Source organism: Scyliorhinus torazame, chromosome 16, assembly GCF_047496885.1.
Source record: "Scyliorhinus torazame isolate Kashiwa2021f chromosome 16, sScyTor2.1, whole genome shotgun sequence".
Classification (NCBI taxonomy): Eukaryota; Metazoa; Chordata; class Chondrichthyes; order Carcharhiniformes; family Scyliorhinidae; genus Scyliorhinus; species Scyliorhinus torazame.
In genome coordinates this window covers 128,537,661-128,554,195 of record NC_092722.1, presented here as the reverse complement: position 1 = coordinate 128,554,195, position 16,535 = coordinate 128,537,661, and the positions used below count along the sequence as shown (strand labels likewise).

General features: G+C 53.2%; 1 long non-coding RNA gene across 1 annotated transcript in view; it reads right to left on the bottom strand.

Moving 5' to 3' along the window:
* Positions 1–229: 229 nt before the first annotated feature.
* Positions 230–16,535, bottom strand: part of LOC140392420 (uncharacterized) — a 171,987-nt gene continuing 155,681 nt past the window's right edge. Inside the window, exons 2-3 of the long non-coding RNA XR_011935342.1 lie at positions 494–595; positions 230–347 (exon numbers count right to left, since the gene is read on the bottom strand). This is a non-coding gene — a long non-coding RNA (uncharacterized lncRNA). The remainder of the gene's footprint in view (positions 348–493; positions 596–16,535) is intronic.

Here is a 16,535-nt window from a genome sequence, read left to right as displayed (position 1 = left end):
AGTCTGACTAGCTGGTCAAGTAATTCACGGTGTGGCAACATTTTCATTCTTTGTTTCTACTGTAAAGACTGGGCAGAACAAATAAAACATAACAGTAAAGGAAAAGCTTGCGACGAGGATGGTTTTCCAGTAAAAATAGTCAAAAGAAACAATTCAGTCTTGGACCTCGAGTCAAGGATCAATTTTCAGGAGAACACTCCACCATCGATTGAAGTGCGGTAAATCTGGTCGTTGGCGAAGGGTTTTTAGCCTTTACTATGGCTGTGCATTAATTTTATATTTGATAGCACTCTGGACGGTTCCTCAATTTTTTTTTCACTCGACCACAACCCCAGGAGCGCTCGGGACTTGGAGGCAGGAAAAGAAAAAGAAATTCAGCCAGCGTGTTGACACAGTAATTTGGTCAATTCAAACAATTGGTGGGCACAAAACCACCTAGAAAACCAGCAAAGAAAGGAAATAAGGGGGTGGTGGGAAAAACAAATTGACTTACCGAAGCTGGGGAGTCTTTTCCAGCTGAATACCTTCACATGTGGTGGGCTGCAGTGTTGGATCCTTGAAGTGGCGTACAAATTGACCAATATAAACAGCAGATCTGAGGATTGGGAGCAGTTTAGAATTCAGCAAAGGAAGACAAAAGAATTGATTAAGAAGCTGAAAATAGAGTACGAAAGTAAGCTTGCGGGGTACATTAAAACTGACTGTAAAAGCTTCTATAGTTTTGTGAAGAGAAAAAAGACTGATGAAGACAAATGTTGGCCTCTTCGAGTCAGAAATAAGGGAATTTATACTGAGGAAGAAAGGAATAGCTGACGAACTAAATACATACTTTGGTCCTATCTTCACAAAGGAGGACACAAATAATGTACCAGAAATATCGAGGAACACATGATTTAGTGAGAGGGAGGAACTGAAGGAAACAAGTATGAGGAGGGAAATGATGTTGGAAAAATTGATGGGATTGAAGGCCGATAAATCCCTGGGGCCTGATAATCTACATCCCAAAGTACTTAAGGAAATGGCCCTAGAAATAGTGGATTCTGTGGTGGGTCATCTTCCAAGATTCTATAGCCTCTGGAACAGTTTCTACAAATTGGACGGATATCTAATGTAATCCCACAATTTAAAAAGGGAGGCAGTGAGAAAACAGGGAATTATAGACCAGTGAGCTTGACGTTGGTAGTGGGGGCAATTCTAGAGTCCGTTATCAAAGATTTTGTAAGATTTTATAGCAGAGCACTTGGAAAACAGTGGCAGGATTGGACAGAGGCAGCATGGATGTACGAAAGAGAAATCATGCTTGACAAATCTATTGGAATTCTTTGAGGATGTAACTAGTCGAGTTGATGAGGGGGAGCCCGTGGATGTGGTTTATTTGGACTTTCATAAGGTTTTCGACAAAGTTCCACATAAGAGATTAGCGTGAAACATTAAAGGGTTTGGGGGTACTGTATTGAGATGGATAAAAAACTGGTTGGCAGACAGGAAACAAAGAGGAGGAATAAGCGTGTCTTTTTTCCAAATGGTAGGCTGTAACTAGTGGTTACCACAGGGATCAGTGCTAGGACTCCAGCTATTCACAATATATACGAATGATTTGGATGCGGGAACTAACTGTAACAGCAAAAATCATTTTGTGACACAATGCTTTCCGAGGAAAAAAGCGGAACAAATAAAAACAGTTGGTGAAGTGTGCCTCGAAGACACGTTCTTTGTTGACATGATTTCTACTGAGGACAAAGATAGGCAAGTCATGCCAATTGGTGATACTTTCTTGACAATGCAATAGTGGATTAAATACAAATACTCAAAAAGACAAATGGACAGTTCTATTAATAATTAATGGCACACTTATGAACTTCAAACTTGAGACAGATGCGAGGGCCAACCTCAGAAATTTGTCAGATTTAAAAGAGCCGAGAATTAAATAGCAAGTAGTAAACAAAGTACAGGCGGGGATCACACCGCGCCGGTCGGGGGCCGTTGGCAGCCCCCCGATGGGCCGGGTGGCCGCATGTTCCTGGCCAGTCCCGCCGGTGTCAAATGGACATGGTCCATCCCGGCCAACCTGCCTTGGAGGGCGGCTAGCGGAGTCATCGAGGGGGGCGCGGGGGGATCTGGGGGGGGGTGGCCCACGGTGGCCTGGCCTACGATCGGTGCCCACCGATCTGTGGGCGGGCCTGTGCAGTGGGGGCACTCTTTCCTCCGCTCCGGCCTCTGTAAGGCTCTGCCATGGCCGGCGCGGAGAAGAAGCGTGCGCAGGAAACACGGCAGCCCTTCGGCGCCAACCCTTCCGGTGCCGGCCTAGCCCCCGGAAGTGGGGAGGATTCCGCAACTTCCGGGTGGCCCGAAGCCGGAGTGGTTCTCGTTGCACTTGGAGCCGGTGTCGGGCCGTCCCGCCAATTGCGGGAAGATCCCGGCCACAGTCTTCCAAACGGTGAGGAGGAGGGGGGGTCCGTGCCGGGGAGGGGGATGGGGGGGGTCCGTGCCGGGGAGGGGATGGGGGGTCCGTGCCGGGGAGGGGGATGGGGGGGGGTTCCGTGCCGGGGAGGAGGTTGGGGGGGGTCCGTGCCGGGGATGAGGTTGGGTTCCGTGCCGGGGAGGAGGTCGGGGGGGTCCATGCCGGGGAGGGGGATGGGGGGGGGTCCGTGCCGGGGAGGGGGATGGGGTGTCCGTGCCGGGGAGGAGGTTGGGGAGGTCCGTGCCGGGGAGGAGGTTGGGGGGGTCCGTGCTGGGGAGGGGGATGGGGGGGGGGGTCCGTGCCGGGGAGGGGGATGGGGGGTCCATGCCGGGGAGGAGGTTGGGGGGTCCGTGCCGGGGAGGGGGATGGGGGGGGGGGGTCCGTGCCGGGGAGGGGGATGGGGGGAGGGTCCGTGCCAGGGAGGAGGTGGGGGGGGTCCGTGCCGGGGACGAGGTTGGGTGGGTCCGTGCCGGGGGGGGGGATGGGGGGGCAAGTGAGTTGGTCCATCTGGCCAGGTGCCAGCCTCCAACAGTCGGACCCATGCGGTCCATGCCACCTGGCTGGGGGGAAGGAGGGGATATGGGCAATGATGACATGTCGCCCCCCCTCCCCCAACCAGGCCGTAATGTTTTCCGATCATCCAGCGATGTTGGCCGCCGTGGCGGCAGCCGCTAATGTCCATGTTGCCCTGGATGAGGAGGAGCAGGAGGAGCGTGCCAGAGAGGCGGCGCAGCCTGCCGCAGAGGGGCAGGCGGCAGCTGCCGAGGCTGGAGGGACACCTGACCGACAGGACGAGGAGGGGGAGGAGGACATCGCGGCCCCATGGCAACGGAGTCACTCGAGGGCGCCCCGTGTGTACCGGCCCCGGCAGTCATACCAGGACCTCACGGACCGGGAATGCAGGAGGAGACTCCGGATGAGGCGGGAAACCGTGGCACACATCTGCCACCTGCTGGCACACCTGTCACCGCGTGGCACTGGCGGGGGACACCATCTCCCCGTGTCCGTCAAGGTTACGGTTGCCCTGAACTTTTATGCAACGGGGTCATTCCAGGCACCGAGTGGGGACCTGTCCGGCATATCGCAGACATCGGTGCATCCGGGCAGTGACAGATGCCCTATATGCCATGGCGCACCGCTACATCCGCTTCCCTGTGGACCGGGCCAGCCAAGATGCCCGGGCCGTGGGCTTCTCTGCCGTGGCCGGGTTCCCCATGGTCCAGGGCGCGATCGATGGGATGCACGTCGCCGTGCGGCCACCTGCAGATAACAGGGCCGTGTTCACCAATAGGAAGGGGACCTATTCGATGAACATACAGGTGGTCTGCGACCACCGCATGATGATCCTGCAAGTCTGCGCCTGTTACCCAGGCAGTGTACACGACTCATACGTGTTGTCACGGTCATCCATCCCCGGCATGTACGAGGGACGCCATCCCCGGCTGAGGGGCTGGTTGCTGGGTGACAGGGGCTACCCATTGCGATCGTGGCTGATGACGCCTGTACGGAGGCCACGCAATGAGGCGGAGAACCGCTACAATGATGCCCATGTAGCGACAAGGGGAGTGATAGAGAGGTGCTTTGGCGTGCTGAAGATGCGTTTCAGGTGCCTGGACCTCTCTGGGGGCGCCCTCCAGTATCGGTCAGATAGGGTCGGCCGCATCATTGTGGTGTGCTGCGTCCTGCACAACATAGCCCAAAAGAGGGGCGATGTGCCGCAGGCAGAGGAGGGCAGAGTGGAGGAGCAGCAGGAAGAGGCGCAGTCCTCCCCAGATGAGGGGGATGGGGGCAATGGTCAAGGCAGACGGGCTAGACACAGGCGGGTGGCTGTCCACCGTTACCGGCTGGCCCAGCGGGCACGGGACAGACTGATAGCCGCCCGCTTCACTGACTAGATGGGCGTGGGAATCGGGTAGTATGGCCACAGACCGCACACCATGGCAACAGCCGATCACCCACACCCCCCACCCATCCACCCACCCAGCACCCTCACCCCCCTCCCTAACCCCACCCACCCCAGCCCCCCCCATTGCCGATCCTCCTGCGGCACAACGGCCGGGCTCACACAGTTGCGGGTGGACGCGTGTCTATTGCAGGCCATGGAGGATGATGACAACCCGCACTGCGGTGAGCTCCTGGCTCCACATCGTTGGACTATGTGTGACCCATGGCCACAGTACCACCATCCACCCCGACCATCCCTGCATGCGTCTGTGACACTGCAGTGCACGGTCCCGTCCTCTGCCCGGGGGGATGTTGATGGCGGCCCAGGGGGAAGGGGGCAGACTCACCTGGGGCTGAGGTAAGACCACCCCTCACACACACACTTGCGCTCAACGTACATGACACGCCCGCACGCTTTGGACAGAGCACAAAGGCAGCTTCTGTAGGTGTAACATTGACTTTAATAACCAAAGGAGTTCATGCACGTGCCCTAGCCCCTAAAACTCATCTGTGCCCTGCACCCGTGCCAACTTACTCAGTGTCTAATTGTTTGGCCTTACGGGCCCTTTGACTACGTCTACGTGGTTCCCCAGACGGTACAGCAGAACTGGAGGTGGACTCCTGTGATTCCTGCCCTCTGACACTGGATCCCTTTGGCGGCCGTTTCCTGGGGCGTCCTGGCCTAGATAGGCCAGGCTGCGGCCCGGGCGACTGGGATGGCGAGCTGCCAGCCTGTCCTGCCCGTTGCCCACCCGATGCACCTGGGACGGAAGGGGGAGAGTCCGAGGTGTCGCGGTGTTCCGGGACCTCCCCTACAGGGGGAGCCGGGACGGACCACACCACCTCCTCCTCCCTCGGGGTGCCCGATGGCCTCCAGGCCTCTACATAGAACATAGAACATAGAACAATACAGCGCAGTACAGGCCCTTCGGCCCACGATGTTGCACCAAAACAAAAGCCATCTAACCTACACTATACCATTATCATCCATTAAAGAACCTACCTCTGACCTCTGTCCGATATCTATTACCCCTCAGTTTAAGGCTATGTCCCCTCGTGCTAGCCATTTCCATCCGCGGGAGAAGGCTCTCACTGTCCACCCTATCTAACCCTCTGATCATGGGTGGGGGATGCGAACGGACTGGCCATCCGACGCCCCCCCGACATCTGGCGCTGCCAGTCCTGGAGGCCCGTGCTGGTATCGACAGGGGTCTGCAGGTTTGCAGCCATGGAGCCCAGGGTGTTGGCACAATCTGATTGTCTGTGACAGTGCGACGCCGGCTCGCACATGGCGACTGGCGCCGATGCCTTCAGCGATGACCTGCAGAGACTGGGCCATGGCCTGCAGAGACTGGGCCATGGCCTGCAGAGACTGGGCTATGGCCTGCTGAGACTGAGCCATGGCCTGCTGAGACTGGGCTATGGCGTTGAGCGCCTCTGCCATCTGGCGCTGGCGCTGACACCGTCGCACCCATTGCCTCCACCGCGGACGCCACCCGTGCGGTGTCGGCCTGGGTGGCACGCATGACCGGCACCACTTCCAGCTCCTGGATGGGGCTGGACTCCTCCACCTGCGACTGCAGCCGCCGCAAGCCGGCCGTCACCCTCTTCGCTCGTCTCCGGGTCGGTGGTTGCATCGGATCTATGTGTGGGTGTGGAAACTCCAGGAACCCGGGATCCATCTGGGCGGCAGATGTTCGCTTGGGCTGGGCTGCCGTCCGACCGCCCGGCCCCTCTGCTGCTCCTACCTCCACCTGCTGTACGGGGACGGCTGTGTTGTGCGCACCAGTGAGTGTACCAGACGCCTCATCACTAAAGTGCCCAACCGAGGTGAGTGTTTCTGCGATGGTGGAGGGTGTTGGTGACAGCAGTGGCGTTGTGTCGTGCTCTTCGTCCCACTCTGAGTCCATGGCACTTTGGGATGGGGGTTCGTCTCCACCCATCCACTCTGAGTCACTGTCCGGTATTTTGTCTTCCTGGGTAGTGGTGTCCTGGGTAGTGGTGTCCTGGGTAGTAGTGTCCTGGGTAATGGTGTCCTGGCTCGGATGTGACGGGGGCCTGTGGCTGCCCCCCTCGTCGCTGGGTGGCACACGCCTGCCTCGTCGCTCCCGTACGTGACGGGGGTGTCATTTCCCTGTTGCTCCAGGTCTCTCCGTCTCCCGTGGTGTGCGAGGGGCATCCTACGGGCATCGCATGTCGAAGGGTCCGGGTCTCTCCGTCTCCCGTGGTGTGCGAGGGGCATCCTGTGGGCGTCGCATGCCGGAGGGTCCGGGTCTCTCCGTCTCCCGTGGTGTGCGAGGGGCATCCTGCGGGCGTCGCATGCCGGAGGGTCCGGGTCTCTCCGTCTCCCGTGGTGTGCGAGAGGCATCCTGCGGGCGTCACATGCCGGAGGGTCCGGGTCTCTCCGTCTCCCGTGGCCTCCGAGGGGCATCCTGCGGGCGTCGCATGCTGGAGGGTCCAGGTCTCTCCGTCTCCTGTGGCCTCCGAGGGGCATCCTGCGGGCGTCGCATGCCGGAGGGTCCAGGTCTCTCCGTCTCCTGTGGCCTCTGAGGGGCATCCTGCAGGCGGTCTGCATCTGCGGGGATGGGTGCCTCGACGTTTGCTCCTGTGATACACAATGAAGCATGCATGGTTAGACACGCAGGCGCAGTGATCAGGTGATATGGGGAGGGGGGATATGGGGGAGGGGGGATATGGGGACGGGCTGTCGGTGGCTCACTTGCTACTACGCCCCCGACCTCTGCATCAGCAACCTCCCGGTCCTCAGGTCCGCCAGCCAGTTCCAGGGCCCTTTCCTCGTGTACGGTCAGTGGCCTCTCAACAGCGGGGCCTCCTCCAGCCCTCACATGCTCCCTATTGTTGTGTGCGCGCTTCTCCTGTGGGGGGTGGTGGCAGGGGTAAAAGGCAACAGTGTTAGGCAGGTATATGAATGCACGCCATCGGTTGCGCGTGCATTGCAGAGGTTAAGGTTAGGGCTGGATTCACTTGGGGATATGGGGGAGGGGGGATATGGGGGAGGGGGGATATGAGGGATGTGGGGGAGGGGGGGATATTGGGGAGGGGGGATATGGGGGAGGGGGGATATGGGGAGGGGGATATGGGGGAGGGGGGATATGGGGGATATGGGTGAGGGGGGGATATGGGGCAGGGGGGATATATGAACTTAAGAACATAAGAACTAGGAACAGGAGTAGGCCATCTGGCCCCTCGAGCCTGCTCCACCATTCAATGAGATCATGGCTGATCTTTTGTGGACTCAGCTCCACTTTCCGGCCCGAACACCATAACCCTTAATCCCTTTATTCTTCAAAAATATGGGGGATATGGGGAGGGGGGATATGGGGGAGGGGGGATATGGGGAGGGGGTGATATGGGGGAGGGGGGATATGGGGGAGGGGGGATATGGGGGAGGGGGGATAGGGGGGAGGGTGGATATGGGGGAGGGGGGGATATGGTGGAGGGGTGGATATGGAGAGGGGGATATGGGGACGGGCTGTCGGTGGCTCACTTGCTAGTACGCCCCCGACCTCTGCATCAGCAACCTCCCGGTCGTCAGGTCCGCCAGCCAGTTCCAGGGCCCTTTCCTCGTGTTCGGACAGTGGCCTCTCAGCAGCGGGGCCTCCTCCAGTCCTCACATGCTCCCTATTGTTGTGTGCGCGCTTCTCCTGTGGGGGGTGGTGGCAGGGGTAAAAGGCAGCAGTGTTAGGCAGGTATATGAATGCACGCCATCGGTTGCGCGTGCATTGCAGAGGTTAAGGTTAGGGCTGGATTCACTTGGGGATATGGGGGATATGGGGGAGGGGGGGATATGGGGGAGGGGGATATGGGGGATATGGGGGAGGGGGGATATGGGGAGGGGGATATGGGGAGGGTGGATATTTATGAGGTTGGCATCGTGGTCCTGCTGGTCATGGCCGCAGATGGTGACATTATCTAAGTACGGAAAGGTGGCCGGAAACCGTCCTGGCCGACCATTCGGTCCATTTCTCTTTGGAAGACCGTGACCCCGTTAGTGACACCGAAAGAGACCCTAAGGAAGTGGTAGAGGCGGCCGTCCGCCTCGAAGGCCGTGTATGGCCGGTCCGACTTCCGGATGGAGAGCTGGTGGTAGGCGGATTTCAGGTCAATTGTTGAGAAGACCCGGTACTGCACAATCTGATTGACCATATCAGATATGCGTGGGAAGGGGTACGCATCGAGCTGCGTGTACCGATTGATGGTCTGGCTGTTGTCCACGAACATCCTGTGTTTCTCCCCAGTTTTAACCATTACCGCTTGGGCTCTCCAGGGGCTGTTCCTGGCCTCGATAATACCCTCCTTAAGCAGCTGCTGGACTTCGGACCCGATGAAGGTCTTGTCCTGGGTGCTGTACCGTCTGCTCCTAGTGGCAACGGGCTTGCAATCCGCAGTTAGATTGGCAAAAAGGGAGGGGGGATCGACCTTGAGGGTCGCGAGGCCGCAAACTGTAAGGGGGGGGTAAGGGCCCGCCGAATTTGAGGGTGAGGTTCTGGAGTTTGCACTGGAAGTCCAGGCCCAGCAGGAGGGCAGCGCAGAGATTAGGAAGGACATAGAGGTGGAATTTACTAAATTCTACGCCCTGGACCGTGAGGGTGACTGTACAAAAACCTCGGATCAGGACGGAGTGCGATCCGGATGCTAGGGAGATCCTTTGATTGGCAGGGTGGACCGCGAGGGAGCAGCGCCTTACCGTATCTGGGTGAACAAAGCTTTTGGTGCTCCCGGAGTCCAGCAGGCACGAGGTCGCGTGGCCGTTGATTTTAACCATCGTCGACACGATGGCCAGATTGTGCGGGCAAGATTGGTCCAGCGTCATCGAAACGAGCTGCGGGTAGCCATCGGATGCTTCGGGTGGCGAGCGAGTGCGGTTCTGATTTCAGGATGTCCGGAGATCCTGTGGGGGACAAGATGGCGGTGCCCATGGTGCGCACATTGTGGGGTCGGGACAAGATGGCGGCGCCCATGGGGCGTACGTGGCCGTAGGGAGACAAGCTGGCGGAGCCCATTGGTCGCACATGGACCCGGGAGGAGAAGATGGCGGCTCCCACTGTGCGCCTGGAGTGGGGGAGGGGGCGATAGCGGGCGCGATCGCAGCGACTGCGCGGGCCTGGCACACAGCCGCAAAGTGGCCCTTTTTACTGCAAGCTTTACAAACGGCAGTGCAGGCCGAGCAGTGTTGGCGGAGGTGCTTCTGCTGACCGCAGATGTAGCAGCAGGTACCCCCGTGGTGCGCGGATCGGCGTGCGGCGCAGGCGTATTGGGAAGGCAGGGCCCCGGCTGAGGAGGTCGTCATCGGGGTCCAGGAGGGGTAGGAAGGAGTAGAAGGGTGGGCAGCGCGGCGGGAGGGGTCCGATTGTACGTTACGGGATGCGGCCGTCATGGAGAGCGCAAAGGTTTTCGTCCCCGCCAGTTCGAGCGGGGTCCCTTCCAGTAATCGTTCTCGGATGCAGTCCGACGCAATCCCCGTCATGAAGGCATCGCACATGAGGAGATTCGCATGTTCGGCGGCCGTGACGGCCTGGCAGTCACAGTCCCGGACGAGTGGAATTAGGGCCCGCCAGAAGTCTTCGATGGACTCACCAAGTAGTTGCGAGCGGGTGGCGAGTACATGCTTGGCGAAGAGCGTGTTCGCCTTCTGCGCGTAGTGTTCCTTAAAGAGTTCCATTGCTTTTGTGTAATTTGTGGCGTCTTGGATCAACGGGAACACGCTGGAGCTCAGTCTGGAGTACAGGACATTTATCTTCTGATCCTCCATTGGGTCGGGGTCCGCAGCCTTGATGTAGGCCTCAAAACATGCTAGCCAGTGAGTAAAGTCATTTCTGGTATCGGGCGAGTGCGGATCCAGCTGCAGGCGATCGGGCTTAATTCTGATATCCATTCTGTGGACAATCTGACTGTAATAAATTGATGCACGATCAATTGCACAAAGACTAAAGTTGGGTACAACTGTGGCTTTATTACAGTCAGGTGCGTGGCCTCCTGCTGCAGCTGGCGAAATGGCAGGGAACTGGAGGTCATGCATATTTATACAGTTCTCCGTGGGCGGAGCCAGCCGGCAGGAGCTACCGGCGAACCTGTAGTGCAAGTCCTACCTTACATCTCCTATTACAGTGGTTCACCACAGCACCCACTACCCTCTGTGTAAAAAAACTTGCCTCATACATCTCCTCTAAACCTTACCCCTCGTACCTTAAACCTATGCCCCATAGTAATTGACCCCTTTACCCTGGGAAAAAGCCTCTGACTATCCACTCTGTCTATGCCCCTCATAATTTTGTAGACCTCTATCAGGTCGCCCCTCAACCCCCGTCGTTCCAGTGAGAACAAACCGAGTTTATTCAACAGCTCCTCATAGCTAATTCCCACCATACCAGGCAACATCCTGGTAAATCTCTTCTGCACCCTATCTAAAGCCTCCACATCCTTCTGGTAGTGTGGCGACCAGAATTGAACACTATACTCCAAGTGTGGCCTAACTAAGGTTCTCTACAGCTGCAACATGACTTGCCAATTCTTATACTCAATTTCCCGGCCAATGAAGGCAAGCATGCCATTTGCCTTCTTGACTACCTTCTCCACGTGTGTTGCCCCTTTCAGTGACCTGTGGACCTGTACACCAAGATCTCTCTGACTGTCAATACTCTTGAGGGTTCTACCATTCACTGTATATTCCCTACCTGCATTAGACCTTCCAAAATGCATTACCTCACATTTGTCCGGATTAAACTCCATCTGCCCTCTCGCCGTCCAAGTCTCCAAACGATCTAAATCCTGCTGTATCCTCTGACAGTCCTCATCGCTATCCGCAATTCCACCAACCTTTCTGTCGTCTGCAAAGTTACTAATCAGACCTGTTACATTTTCCTCCAAATCATTTATATATATTACGAACAGCAAAGGTCCCAGCACTGATCCCTGCGGAACACCACTAATCACAGCCCTCCAATTAGAAAAGCACCCTTCCATTGCTACTCTCTGCCTTCTATGACCTATCCAGTTCTGTATCCATCTACCCCTGATCCCGTGTGACTTCACCTTTTGTACAAGTCTGCCATGAGGGACCTTGTCAAAGGCCTGACTGAAGTCCATATAGACAACATCTATTGCCCTACCTGCATCAATCATCTTTGTGACCTCTTCGAAAAACTCTATCAAGTTAGTGAGACACGACCTCCTCTTCACAAAACCGTGCTGCCTCTCGCTAATACGCCCATTTGCTTCCAAATGGGAGTAGATCCTGTCTCGAAGAATTCTCTCCAGTAATTTCCCTACCACTGACGTAAGGCTCACTGGCCTGCAGTTCCCTAGATTATCCTTGCTATCCTTCTTAAACAAAGGAACAACATTGGCTATTCTCCAGTCCTCCGGGACATCACCTGAAGCCAGTAAGGATGCAAAGATATCTGTCAAGGCCTCCGCAATTTCCTCTCTAGCCTCCTTCAGTATTCTGGGGTAGATCCCATCAGGCCCTGGGGACTTAGCTACCGTAATATTTTTCAAGACGCCCTACACCTCATCTTTTTGGATCTCAATGTGACCCAGGCTGTCTACACACCCTTCTCCAGACTCAACATCCACCAATTCACTCTCTTTGGTGAATACTGATGCAAAGTATTCATTTAGTACCTCGCCCATTTCCTCTGGCTCCACACATAGATTCCCTTGCCTGTTCTTCAGTGGGCCAACCCTTTCCCTAGCTACCCTCTTGCTTTTAATGTACGTGTAAAAAGCCTTGAGATTTTCCTTAACCCGTTTTGCCAATGACTTTTCGTGACCCCTTTTAGCCCTCCTGACTCCTTGCTTAAGTTCCTTCCTACTTTCCTTATATTCCACACAGGTTTTGGCTGTTCCCAGCCTTCTAGCCCTGACAAATGCCTCCTTTTTCTTTTTGACGAGGCCTACAATATCTATCGTTATCCAAGGTTCCCGATATTTGTCATATTTATCCTTCTTCCTCACAGGAACATGCCGGTCCTGAATTCCTTTCAACTGACATTTGAAAGCCTCCCACATGTCAGATGCTGATTTACCCTCAAACATCCACCCCCAATCTAGGTTCTTCAGTTCCCGCCTAATATTGTTATCATTAGCCTTCCCCCAATTTAGCACGTTCACCCTAGGACCACTCTTATCCTTGTCCACCAGCATTTTAAAACGTACTGAATTGTGGTCACTGTTCTCAAAATGCTCCCCTGCTGAAACTTTCACCATCTGGCCGGGCTCATTCCCCAATACCAGGTCCAGTACAGCCCCTTTCCTGGTTGAACTATCTACATATTGTTTTAAGAAGCCCCCCTGGATGCTCCTTACAAACTCTGCCCAGTCCAAGCCCCTAGCATTAAGTGAGTCCCAGCCAATATTGGGGAATTTGAAGTCTCCCATCACAAAAACCCTATTGCTTTTACTCCTTTCCAAAATTTGTCTGCCTACCTGCTCCTCTATCTCCCGCTGGCTGTTGGGAGTAAACCCCCAACATTGTGACAGCACCCTTCTTATTCCTGATCTCTATCCATATAGCCTCGCTGCCCTCTGAGGTGTCCTCCTGTAGTACAGCTGTGATATTCTCCCTAACCAGTAGCGCAACTCTGCCACCCCTTTTACATCTCCCTCTATCCTGCCTGAAACATCTAAATCCTGGGACGTGAAAATGTGAAAAGTTTCAACGTAAACAAAGCAAAGAGCCTATGCAGATGGGTGAGGTCGTCCCCGTGGCTGAAGGTTGGCATGGATCTCTTTGACCTGAATAGAAAGGAATACCTTCCAGTCATTGACTACTTTTCCAATTATCCAGAAGTAGCACAGCTGGTGAATTCCACGGCCAGATGTGTGATAAAGCTTGTTAAAGAGATTTCCATGCGCCACCGGGTTCCAAATATAGTCATGAGTGACAGTGGTCCCTGTTTCGATAGTTATGAGTGGACAGAATTCGTCCGTCAGTATGATTTCAAACACGTCACCCCGAGTCCTCTGTACCCTCAGTCTAACGGAAAGGCAGAGAAGGGCGTTCATATCGTGAAACAACTGTTGAAAAAAGGCACAGATAGCAAAGATGACACTTATCCCATGCTCCTGAGTTATCATGCTGCACCACTAAGCAATGAAGAGAGTGAGATCTGCTTTTGGCAAAACAACCGCTCAACAAAAAAAAGAAAAAGGAAAAAATAACAATATCGTGATAACCAAGGTTCAGCAGAATTAAAGCTGATATCTTCTCATTTTAAAACAAACTGGTGTTTGCAAAGAAACAAATACTTTTTCTTAAAGCAACAGTCCAACCAAGAAAATGAAGTAGCGGGAAGGAAAAGTTAAAGAAAGTATTGAAGCTCAAGAACAGGTAACTGCAATGGCAAGAACATGTAGCGCCATGGAACCATTTGATGAGAATAAAAAATCTTGGGACTCCTATGAAGAGAGATTTCCATGTTACTTTGTTGAAATTAAAGTAGTATCTTTCTTGTGTGTGAAAGGATGGAAAACTTTGACCCTTTTTATTAAATCTTGCCCATCCTGTCAAGCTTGGTACAAAAACATATGAGGAATTAATGCAGACCCTTGAAGACCCTAAACCGAGGGCTGGTTTAGCTCAGTGGGCTAGACAGCTGGTTTGTGATGCAGAACAACGCCAGCAGCGCGGGTTCAATTCCCGTACCAACTTACCCGAACAGGCGGCGGAATGTGGCGACTAAGGCTTTTCACAGTAATTTCATGGCAGTGTTAATGTAAGCCTACTTGTGACAATAACGATTATTTATTTATTTTATTTATTTATTGAAGAACACTTCTTGCCTAAAGCATTGATCATTGCAGATAGATTCAAATTTCATCAACGTAGCCAAGAAGAACGTGAAAATATGCAACAATTTGTAACCGTATTACGGAAACCAGCAAAGAATTGTGAGTTTTGCTCGACCCTTGAACTAAAGCTGTGAGAAAGACTTCAGTGCAGATTGAGAAATGAGGCAATTATGGGACCATTGCTAACAGAAAGCTCTCTAACTTGCTGTTGAAATAGCAGTGTCTATGGAGTTGGCAGCTAAAGAAGCTTCCCAAATCGGAGCTGATGCCAAAATAAACAAGATGAATACTGAGAAAAGAGGATCTTTCAACATGCAAGCATGCAATAGGTGTCTGCAATGGGACATTCTCCACAGGACTGTCACTATTGAGAAAACAAGTGTCATAACTGTCGTGTTGGGTGTTCCGCTATACAGATGAACCAACACGGTTGTAGATGGTACAACTCTGTTTTATTACTCTTGATAACAACATCTGTAAACTTATGACTGTGGTTCGTAATTTATCCATTAACCTGTGGACCCAGCCCTAACACTAGCCCTAACACTGAGAGGCACTCAGCACATGGTGTATGTCTGAGTGGCGCGCTGTGAGCTCTGTGCCCTGAGCTGTCTCCTGCTGGAATGAGCGGGAACTGTGGTGTTCCCCATTTTATAGTGCATGTGCTCTTACTGGTGATTGGCTGTGATGTTGCGTGTGTGTTGATTGGTCCGTTGATCTGTCCATCAGTGTGTATGTATGTTTACACCATGATATGTTTATCTGAATATCATGACAATAACTGTGGCAAGAAAAGTCACATGACAAAGATGTGTTGGGCCAGACAAAACCTTCAAATCTCGAATAAGGGTAAATGCAAGAATGCACCCAAATCCACACAAAAAGTCTGTGGAATGACAAAGGGCAATAAAAAATTCCAAGAAGAAATAATGTCTAGTGAGATCAAGGAACTCAAATTTGGTGTATTATTGATGCAAGGCAGTGCACAGAGATCTTGGATCTATCCGAATGTGAATGGGAACAAATTTAAAATGGAAGTAGATACAGGAGCCAGAGTATCTCTCAATTCCGAAAATTTATATCAACAAAAGCTAAAGAACGTACCATTAAAGCCGCCAAATATAATCATAGAATCCCTATAGAGCAGAAGGAGGCCATTTGAGTCTACACGACCCTCTAAAATAGCACCCTACGAAGGCCCCCTCCCTCCCCCTATCCCAGTAACCCCACCTAACCTTTTGCACACTAAGGGACAATTTTATCGTGGCCAATCCACCTAAACTGCACACCTTTGGACTGGGAGGAAACCGGTGGAAACCCACGCAGAACCGGGAGAGCGTGCAAACTTCACACAGACAGTCACTCAAGGCCGGAATTGAACCTGGGGGCCTGGCGCTGTGAAGCAGTAGTGCTAACCAATGATCCACTGTAATCCAAAGATCTTAGATGGAAGGGGTGGTTCCAGTGAAATGTTAAATCATGGTTCAAGTTGAAGTAAATGGTCAATCTGCAAAATTGCCATTACATGCAGTGACAGGAAATGTTTCTGCACTTTACGGAAGGGCGTGGTTGATCAAAATCAAACTAAATTGGCAAGCTGTGGACCAACTGGTTGATGGAAAGAACACATTACAGAAACTCTTAGAAAAGTATAAGAAGGTATTTGAAAACACTTTGGGGGAAATGACCAGAGTCGAGGCAGAACTTAAGTTAAAAACTGATAGCAACACTAAATGATTAAAGGCCAGAACTGGGCAATATGTTATCAAACCAAAAGTCGATGTGGAACTTAGAAAATTGATCAAAGATCAAGTCCGAGAAGTTAGTCACCCCAATTGTCCCAGTTATCAAGTCAGATGACTCAGTATGAATCTGTTGTGACTGACATTTTTATTTTTTATTTTTTTCAATTAAGGGACAATTTAGCATGACCAATCCATCTACCCTGCACATCTTTGGGTTGTGGAGGTGAGACCCACGCAGACACAGGGAGAATGTGCAAACTCCACATGGACAGTGACCTGAGGCCATCATCGGACCCGGGTCCTTCGCGCCGTGAGGCAGCATTGCTAACCACTGTGCCATCGTGCCACCCAGTGATGACTTTGAAATGACCATCAACCCAGTGTTTGTGATGACCTGTATCCCTTACAATTAATAGAGGACTTATTTACTGAATTGGCAGGTGGATAACAGTTTACTAAGATAGATTTATCCCAGACGAAGGTAGCAGCTGAGTCGCAACCTCTTCTAGCAATTGTAACACACAAAGAACTGTTCAAGTACAAGAGTCTGGGACAGCACGGTGGCATAGTGG